At 50.2% G+C, this 9,163-nt stretch overlaps 1 long non-coding RNA gene across 1 annotated transcript; it reads left to right on the top strand.

Moving 5' to 3' along the window:
* Positions 1 to 577: 577 nt before the first annotated feature.
* Positions 578 to 2,419, top strand: LOC133226036 (uncharacterized). The gene is made up of 2 exons (XR_009729369.1): positions 578 to 895; positions 1,258 to 2,419. It is a non-coding gene; the product is annotated as an uncharacterized LOC133226036 (long non-coding RNA).
* The last annotated feature ends 6,744 nt before the right edge of the window (positions 2,420 to 9,163 follow it).

The raw sequence follows: 9,163 nt of genomic DNA, 5'->3' as shown, positions 1-9,163 counted from the left end.
GATGGGGACACTGGAGGGCAGTGCTGTCCCCACTCTTCCCCTCAATCATAGAATCCCACACTGGTTTGGGTTGGAAAGGGCCTTAAGATCATCCAGTTCCAACCCCTGCCATGGGACAGGTTGGCTGTGAGATGGTAACTCTGATAACATCTAATGCTGATGGAGGCAGCAGTCTGGAGGCCTTTCTCTTCACAGCATGGCTTAAACGCCTGTGACAGTGTAATTGGGCTCTGGGAAATGGGTTCCTTCCCAGCACCAGGTTGTGTTTTGGATCAGGGAACTCTTTCTCATCCTTGGGAGAACAGCCCAGAGAAGCTGTGGCCGCCCCATCCCTGGCAGTGTTCAAGGCCAGGTTGGACACAGGGGCTTGGAGCAACCTTTCCCAGTGGAAGGTGTCCCTGTTCATAGGGCACAGCCAGTCTGGGATCTGCTGCATTGGTAGCACGGGGGAGGACTGGCACTGATGGCATCCTTTCCTCGTGGAGCTTCCAAGCACTGAGGGCCAGGAGCTCAGGTGGCAGCAATGAGTTTAATTAGAGTTCCCACTACTTTAACTGCCAGTCCCAGTCCTTGCCATGGCTTTCCATGGTTGCTCCTCTGTTCAGCATGCTGCAGAGGACATGCAAGTAGAGACTGCCTCAAACTGTGAGTGTTGCTGTCCTCATTCCCCTTGTCCAGCCCCTCTTTCTTATCTCCACAGCAGAGGATAGATTTCCCTAATGAGCCCACACTGGCCTCATGTTGCTTGATCTGATAGCAATCACTCAGCATCCCTGCAGCCTTGCTGCTCTTTGCTGAAGTCAGCTCTCTGCTCCTGCTGCCAGGCTGGGAGAGTGCTGGTGTTTACTCACCCCTTAATCTCTGCTGCAGCCTGAGGAGCTCCCAAGGTGCACAGGTAAGGCTGTATGGCTCATGGGTTTGTGCCAGTGATAGGGTATGGGGTTGGTAGTAAGGCAATGGAGCCCTACCTATCTCAAGTGGGTCTGTAGGGGTTAAATCTGGCATCCTAGTGGCTCTTGGCACATCTGGGCTTATGTTGGGTGAGACACTGACAGCAAAAAGGGGGACCAAAGGTCTCTGAGATCAGGTTGGGGATGCTAGCACAGGGCTGGGTGACATGATGCCCTATGTGATCACAGACAGCTGAAGTATTTGAGGGGTCAGGCTGAGAGGGAACTGGGTTGGATGCGGCATCCTGTGGCTCCATGCCCTGCACCCAGTCCCATAGGTTTCCTTACTGGCCTTTCTGAAAAACAGGGTTTGGAGAGTCAGAGACCTGCCTTGGACGTAGGAGAACCTGGTGGCACCAGCAGAGATGCCATCCGATCAGCACTGCTTCTCTCTGCCTCCCATCAGCCCTCAGCTTGCACTGAGCATCTTTCCACTCTCCTTACAAGGGGCATCTTCCTCCAGTGCAGTGGGAGCAATTCAGACCCTAAATAAGGCAAATGCCTGCAGAATTGAAAGGGGAGGATTGGGAATACCATGCCATGGGGTCTGCATGAATGCTGTGGAACAAGAGGTGGCTGGTATGTGCTGTGTCCGCTCACATGCACCTGCACAGGCACACAAAGGGATGAGGCTGCTGCTCTGTGAGTGTAAGACAAGCACAATTTAGCCTGCAAACTAGCAATTGCCTCCAGCACCTTGTCAGCAGTGATATTTCTCACCTCAGCTCCAGGCAAAGCTTGGTCTGTATCCATTGTCATTCCCCTCTGTGGCCTGTGCTGCCACTGAGTATGGTGGGGAGCTCAGCCAGCACTTGGCCTGGGTTTCCTATGGGATACATGGATCAGAGAGCGTGTCCAGGCCTCCTGCCATCCGAGCTTATAGATTACCCAAGGATATTGATGTGACTCCTCATGGCATCTCCCATTTCCCGTATGTGGGAGCACCCGTTTCCATCCCAGTTTCTGGCAGGCATTGCTTTATCCTGCCTTGCTGCACAGGACTCAGTGCCACACAGATCCTAATGTGCACCATGGGAAGCTGCAAACACACTTCTTGACCGGCAAACCCTAATCCTTTGCTATAGGAGAAGCTGCTCTAGACAAGACTAATTGGAGAAGGTTCCTTGAACTTGTATCATCACAACAGTGCATTGGGTTTTATGCTGCTTCTGTCACCAGCAGGTCACAAAGCACTTTGCAAAGGAAATCGGTGCATTTCCCATTGATGAATGCAGGAGAGTGACTGCTCCGAGAGCCACGGGAGAAGTAAGACCTGATCTTGCATCTGCTGTGCCCCCTGGCTGCTGGCACAGTGTGGTGAGCACTTATCCTTCTCCCTTTCAGCCTTGAACCTCCCTTGGGTCTGTGTCTGTGCAATGTCCACTGCCTCTTTGAGCCCACAAAGGCTGGACACCTGCATGTTGTCTATAACATAAACCTAATAAATAGAAATAAATCTAACTAAAATATGTCCATTTGGAGTTATTTTTGCCTTGGGAATGACTCTTTGAGGGTTCAATAGTTTAAGCTGACGTGTATTAATTTCCTTAGCGAGGAGGAGTTGATGATAATCATGCATTGCCAGGTGATGTTTGAAACAGGATCTGTGCTGTCACTGTAACTGAAGCCTTGGCTGGCTGAATAGGTCTTGCAATACAAATATTTGCCTGTGGATAGATGCCTTATTATTAATTTAAAGTCTGACTTAAATCCTGTGCTCAGAAATGCAGATTAAAGCTGCATGGACAAAAATAGATGTGGCCCCTTGCATGGGGAACCATTCCGATTGCGCTTCCATAATTGGATCATGCTGCAATGGATACCTTAAATTTAGTTACAAAAGGCTAACAAGGAAAAAATGCTAACCATTTATCACAGCCCTGGTGCTATATTTAAAGCTGTCACCGTTTCCAGGATAGAAAGTGATCATAAATCCCAGTGATTTGTAACTGGCCATAGGAATCTGCCTTCCTGCTGACATTAACATCCGAGTTCTCCACGCTCTAAGCCCTTGATTCAGCACTGTAATTAAGCCTTCACCTCCTTTTCAGTTTAGGAATAGTCCTGCTGCTGTTACAGGCTTAAATATAGGCATAGGCTTAAACGCACTGTTCAATCAAGGTCCAAGCACTTCATGTATTTCCTTCAGCAATCAACACCTTGCTGTTGGGTTGGAGTTAAAGGTACCCAAAATGCTTCTCTTATATTGCATTTACATGGCCCTGGTTTGAGGCTGAGCTTGAGGGAGATCTTTAGCTGTCAGATGAGATGTGCAGTAGGTAAAACACAGTCCTTCAGGAGCTTTTCCTATGGGCGGCTTGTGCAGGATCCTTTAGGAAAAGACAGACAATAATCCATCAAATGTAAATCCCCCGAGCCCACTGGCATCACCAGCCCAGCACCAGGCCTCCAAAACAAGCTATAGAAACCCTTGGAATTGGGCAGGCATGGAATGACTTTCCTAAGGAAGTTTCTTTCAGGTCTTCACTAGTTCATGCCCTGAAGCTAGGGAGTTTACCCGATTGCAACAACTCATTTAGAGCTTCATCTTGCAACCTCTAGTAACGTGGCTCTCACCAGTTTGCTAAGGACATTTCCGTGAGTAAAAGCAGTAGAATACACCTTAATTTAAGTTCAAATGCACCTGCCTGTTAAAATTCCAAATCAGCCTTGATTCCCACAAGTGTCCCCTTTCCTTGGGTCCCACCAAAGCCAGGTTTGTGCATCACAGCACCTCTGAGCTGCTGGAACCAGGAGCCGATGCAGGATCCCCATCCCTGCTTACCAGAGACAGGAACAAAGCTCTGGTGTCTCCTGAGAAGTTCCCTTGTTTGTTAGTAAGTAATATCTTTCCCTTTGCTGGCTGTGCCCTCAGGTGAAGGGGATATTTTAGCTGCTCAAGAGCTGTACAATGGAAAGGCATTTGCTTGAGTTATGATACAGATAATCCTGCAGGAGCCTGGTATTTGGAAAACTGGCCAAGAAATAAGGCAAGGAGCAATTCCTCTGACTGTGGCTCTGCTTTCCTTTGTGTTTTCATTTACTGCCTTCATTCCCTAAAGCGATGTCAAGCCTTTGGAATGTGCTCAGGAGCGCAGTGAAGAACAATACCCCGAAAAATTCAATAAAAAAAGGAATTGCTTCTAAACCTCCTTTGCTGAGCATGTGAATCCTTCAGGAAACTCATACATGCCACAGCTCAGCAAATCCCTTAGGAATGTGAGTTGTCCTAGGAGTAAAGAGCGTGCGGGAAGCCTGCTAAGATATGTGTGGGGAAGTGGGGCCTCAAGCAAACAGGTGATGCTCCCATGGGGGTCCTATACTGCCCTGCATGACCCATTCTTCAAAGGCTGCCTTTCTTAGCCGCTGCCATGCTGTTTGCACTGCATGGGCCTCAGGCTGGATCACCACTCGCTTGGTGGGCTTGAGCAAAAGCTCTTTGTTTGTGTTCTTCAAAGGCAGGACAGCCCGTGGAAACTGAGTTTCTTCCTGGAGGTCCAGCCTGTGCCTAAACAGATGCTGGTATCTCAGTGCTATTGCATTGCACAAGGAGGTGCAGAAGGCTGGGCTGTCCATAGGAGCCCTGCTCTGGCTGCAGATGAGATTTGCTTGATCTCAGAGGGGATGCAAAGACTCCCCTGGTGTTGAGGGAATGGCTGTACCTGCTCTAGCACCTTAGGAAGTACCGCATCACCCAGGAACTGTGCACCTGGGTGCTCCTATGCAACTTCCACTGGGACTGCAGCCAGATCAAGTGCTTTATTCCAGGAACAGCAGCTCCAGCATCCAGAGCCTGAGGGAGGTATGTGAAGGGTGGATAACAAAAAGCCCGGGACAGAGAAAATGCAGTCATCTTAAATGGCTTCCATCTGTCTCCTCATCACCAGAGGGATGGGGTTGGTGAAACCTCCAGGGTAGCAGAGGCTCATTGGAATGCTGGGACAACATGGGGCAAATGCCATCATCCCCCTCCCTGGCCCTACTGCTGACGGTGCTTTGGGTGCCTGCCCAGGGTGCTCTCAGTCACTTGCAGTGTTTCAGTGGCTTTCTGTGCAGTAACGTTTACACCTCCCAGCAGAGGTTGTCAGGAAGGGCTCCGTGTCTGCATTCACGCCAAGGCAGAAACCCTCCTGCAGGGATGACTAAGCAGCAGGAAACAGCACGGTCAAAAATAGCCCAGGCTCAGCCCTGCTCTCACTGAAGCCGGGGAGAGCATCACCTTCCTCATGCTCTTATCCACATTTCCATGCTGCCACCAGGCATCTCAGAGAGGTTTCAGAAGAGCGCCTTGCCTCTTCCAAGCAAACAGAGAGGAACTGGAGCTCACAGGGTTTATGGATGAGAGGAGACACAGGCTGTCTCCCCCAGCAGATAACTGAGATGACGCACTCTCTCCACATAACTCTTGTACGCCCCATTCCCACTTCAAGACCCATTTGATGCTGTGCTGCCCAAGTGGGCTTCTCACCCAGTGCTCGCTACTGGAGCATGCACACTCTTCCCAGCTTTACTTGGGCAGTGATTGCTGGGGGTCTCGGAGAGACCCAGAGAGCTCCAGTAGGCACTGCGTGGTCTTCCACTTGCATGTGTTGGCAACCCGCCTTCATGAGGCTAATCGTGTGCTTGAAGTAGCTTTGAGGGTTTTACTTTTCCTTAGGAATTCATTTCCAAGGGAAAGGTTTCAGCAATTCCATTTCCCAAAAGCATGGCTGGGTTTGAGGGGAGGAAAATCCTTGCCAATGGCAAGGATTAAGGCTTGCCAATGTGGGAGTTTGCTTCTGTGCTCACAGGGGTAACGCCAAAGGGACAGGATGGATCAAGAGGCACATCAGTGTGTAAGCAGTGAAAATCATGGTCAGAGGGGGTGGTTTACCCACTGATGGACAACTCCCCAGTGCTGCATGTGTCTTTGCTGCTGGTTTCTAGGAGCAGTGAGAAGCAGGGGAGCCAAGCACAGTTTAATTCCTCCCCTGCAGAAGCCAGTAGGTCTTGGTTTGCACTTGGAACCTTTCTTTTCAATGGAAAGCTGGGGTCTGAGCTGAACCTGAAAGTGTCTGTGAGGTTTTTGTTTGTGTAGCAACCAGCACAAGCATTAATGGGGAGGAAACGGAGCCAACCCAGCAGCTTGCCAGTGCCCTGGAGCAAGAAATGTTCTCGTTCTTCAGCCCAAACCTAAAACCCGTCAGCAGCAAAAATGAATGATAGCATTTAACAGGAGCTACAGCCTTGTTTTGCTGCTTTCCTTACAGGCCTAAAGCCCCCACAGACCACATCTCCCATGTTGTGTCTTGAGCGTGCCATTCTACTGAAGTCAGTAAGGTCACCATGCTGCTGTTGTTTGTTCTACAAGTAAGTGCGATATTGCCACCCAGGAATGGTGCCTGGTGTCTGGAGGAGAGCAGGGCTGTGGCATGCTGCAGTGGGAGCTGCAGAACTACCCTTCTCAGGCTTCAGAGCTCTGATGCAGGGGAGAGGGAGGTGGACTCGCTTGCAGCATCCCTGCTGTACTTACCCCTACGTCCTGCTTCTGCCACCCAGAGCCATGCTAGGACAGGAACCAGCATCAAAGCAGACTTCAAAAGGCTCATGTCTGGGGTAAGTGTGAAAAAGAAGGACAGAAAGGCCTCCACGCTGCCCTTCACTTGGAGCTTGTGGTGTCATGGCATCCTGCACATCGCTGTTCAAGGGGCTGTTGCATCTGCCTCAATTGTGCAGTTGAGATTTAGAGCTCTTAGGCAGAAGCTCTTCACTATGAGGGTGCTGAGGCGCTGGCACAGGGTGCCCAGAGAAGCTGTGGCTGCCCCATCCCTGGCAGTGTTCAAGGCCAGGTTGGACACAGGGGCTTGAAGCAACCTGCTCTAGTGGAAGGTGTCCCTGCCTGTGGCAGGGGTTGGAACTGGGTGAGATTTAAGGTCCCTTCAACCCAAACCAGGCTGGGTTTCCATGATTCTATGACAGACACACAACAGTGAAATCAATTTCCTTTGACATCCCTCTTGCTGAAAACCCCCAAAGCAAAAGCTTCCCTTCCTCTTCACTCCTGACTTGCTGGCTCCTTTGGAAACCTCAGGCTGGCAGCATGACTTACACAAGGTGCCAGCAGCAAACGGAGGCACAGATTGCTTTTGATGTTTCAGTCAAGTTTATGTTTCTGATCATTGTTACTTGGCCAGGGTAAAGAAGACTCAGTCAAGCAGACATCCCAACAGCAGGGTTAATAGTGCTGAAACATCAAGTGTGTTGTGAATGGCAAACATGAATGAAGTCATGATGCGGAGATTGCGCAGATTTGAACAGGGAAGGTTTAGTGGCTGTAGTATCCAGTCATGTCACTGAAAGCAGCGTTGGACATGTGCATGCAAGCATGAAACCCTGCCCTGAGTTAGCCCTGGGCTCAGCCCAGCCAGGGGACCACGTTCAGCATGGCTAGCCATTGCCTTTGGTCAGCAAGGCCAGCGTGCTGGCTTCCCACATGCCACAGGATGCTCATGCCTTGTGCTGAGGGTACAGTGCAGGTAAGTGCTGTGGTCTGATTCTATCCCACAAACCACCCATCTCCTGCAGAATCACACTGCAGCAACCTGCAGCGAGCAGAGGAGGCGCAAGCCAAGTGGCTGAAACCTGAGCAGTTATGAAACCTTCTCCTGAAAGGACCTTTCCACCATAAAAATAACACTCAGGATCTTCCTTCAAAGTGAGTTTGCTCGGCACTGCTTGGGCTATCTCCACGTGGCTCCGCGGAGCCATAGAGACTTCAGAGCTGAGCTTTGAAGTTGTCCACCCTCCTCCCATGTGCCTGCTCTCCCTTTGACCTTCCTTCCACATCAATAGTTCCTCAGAAAATATCAAAGGTGTCAGACAATGGCTGGGTCCCCGTTCCCACTGAAGGCAGTGGGAACTCTGCCATGGTCTGGAGGAGAACGTGATTAGAGCAGCAGGGCCCTATAACACACCTCTTGTCCTAGACCATTGACAATAAGCTCAGGAGATCCTTCCCCATCCGACCCACAGGTCCCACACCATCCTAGCCTACAGGTCCTACACCTTTTGAGCCCATGCCTGGAAACGCGTCTCTCCATCTAAGTGCCAATCGCACTGCTGGAGGTCAGGCTCCATCAGAAGAAACTTGTGGTGGTGTTTCAGGTCACAAACTTCTCTATAGGCCACACAGTTTAACATTAGAGACGATGAGACCAAAATAAATGGAGGAAGCTGGATATGGGAACATAATCAAAGGCATCGAGCCTTTTAAGATAGCATTTCTCCTAATATTTACAGAGTCCTTCCAAAGTCAAGAGACTTCTTCTGGACTTCAGAGGCTCGGTGCTGCTCTGTTTTTATTTATGGCTCTGGTGCCAAAGCAAATCGAGGGGCTGATAAACACTGCACCCTGCCACGCTCTGTCAATGGACGTCTTCCTTGGAATGAAGTGCCTGAACAACATGAAAGGGGATTCATTCTGCTTTATGTTCTCGTCTGTCTCCTGAACAGTTATTTTCAGACTTATACAGGAACACAAGCTCAGCAGGACATGGGGTGTTTCCTGCTTTTCCATCAAGCTACGGTGCCATGTGCAGAGCATCTCCCTTTGGCATGGCATCGTCCTCATGTGTTCATCTTGTAATTGTGCGGGAATTCACCCATCCAAATTCAGAGCAAGGAACATCTCCCCTCAGGAAAAATGACTTATTTAAAGGGAGCTTTCACTGTACCCACTTGATGTTCAGTCTTGGTGGGTGTCTGGGCCCTAATTGGAGCAGGGAATTGTGGACTGGGAGCTGGGAGTTAGCATGGCTTACAAAGGAGCTTCACTCCATGGTTTCAGCCTTCTGGGTTACTGCCACATCAGCGCAGGGATTAGTGGCTGCAATCCCACTGGTTGGCTATGATGGAATAGAATGGAATGGAATCGAATGGAATAGAAGCCCTCTAATTGTGAATTAATTAGAGGTAATTGCTCGCCAGGAAGGAACTCAGACCTTCCTAGCTGATGGTGGAAAGCAGCAGTGGTGGAATGCTCCTCGATGAAGGAGGAGCCTTCCCAAGGCAGGAGGGAAAGAGGAGGCAGTGGGAGCTAGTATATATGATGGGAATGGAGGATGGATTTGCACCCAGCAGATGCCTGGCATTGAATTGCACAAAGCAATGCAGCAGGAGTGGAGCTGGGGTGCTGGGTGCTGGCTTTGGAAGAGAAAGGGAACATCCCCAGCAGA

Source organism: Neopsephotus bourkii, unplaced genomic scaffold (genome assembly GCF_033783945.1).
Source record: "Neopsephotus bourkii isolate Nb327-2 ecotype Australia unplaced genomic scaffold, CSIRO-AGI_Nbou_v1 NB_1768, whole genome shotgun sequence".
Lineage (NCBI taxonomy): Eukaryota > Metazoa > Chordata > Aves > Psittaciformes > Psittacidae > Neopsephotus > Neopsephotus bourkii.
The sequence above is the reverse complement of the archived record's forward strand: the minus strand, read 5'-3'. Positions and strand labels throughout refer to the sequence as shown.